Raw genomic sequence first — 879 nt, forward strand, 5'->3', positions numbered from 1 at the left:
GGAAAAAAACAAATTTTTTCAATGATTTATATACATTTTGCTTCCATTTGATATCAAATGTTAGTTCGTAACCAGCACATTTGAAACATACTTGTTTGGATCATGTTCTAGATATTTCTCTCATATTTTCTTTGGTTTCCTTGTATTTAATGCTTTTCACCAAATATGCATCTTGAATTTTTTACTTCACTGGATTTTTGCCTGTTTGCTTTTCTGTCCCTATGTTGGTACAAGAAAATGGTACAAGGGAGTTGGTACAAGGAATGTAAACTGCTATGTATACAAAACTATTAAAATTATTTCAGAATAAAAGAGAAGTTCTTAGATACCCACTGAAAGCAGTTTTTAATGAGATTCTAAGTTGTATACCTAATCTCTGCTATTCACTTTTTCAAGTGACTTTCTGTCTGAAACGCCAGCCCATCCCCTGCCAACACACACACAGACACACACACTATTCTTATGAGAATCTACTAATACCTTTTCACCTTCTGGCCTTCTTAAGCTCATCCCTGGATTCAGCTCATCAAATTGTCATCATCTAGTGCACATCTGTTCATATCAATGTAGCAGATATTCTGCAGAACAAGTGGTGTCCAACCTTTTGGTGTCTCTGCACCACACTGGAAGGAGAAGAGTTGTCTTGGGTCACATGTGAAGTACATTGCAACACGTAATCACACACAAAAAATCTCATGGTGTTTTAAGTAGATTTATGATTTTGTGTGGGGCTGCATTCATAGCCATTCTGGGCTGCGTGTGGCCCATGGGCCACAGGTTAGATGCTTGTATGATCACCACAGCATGAAAGAATAGCAGGCCTTTTTACATAGCAGCCGACACCACATCTGCATCCAACTTAGTTCTGTGTTCCCTTGA

The sequence above is a fragment of the Artibeus jamaicensis genome, unplaced genomic scaffold (assembly GCF_021234435.1).
Source record: "Artibeus jamaicensis isolate MK-2021 breed Jamaican fruit bat unplaced genomic scaffold, CSHL_Jam_final contig_465, whole genome shotgun sequence".
NCBI lineage: Eukaryota > Metazoa > Chordata > Mammalia > Chiroptera > Phyllostomidae > Artibeus > Artibeus jamaicensis.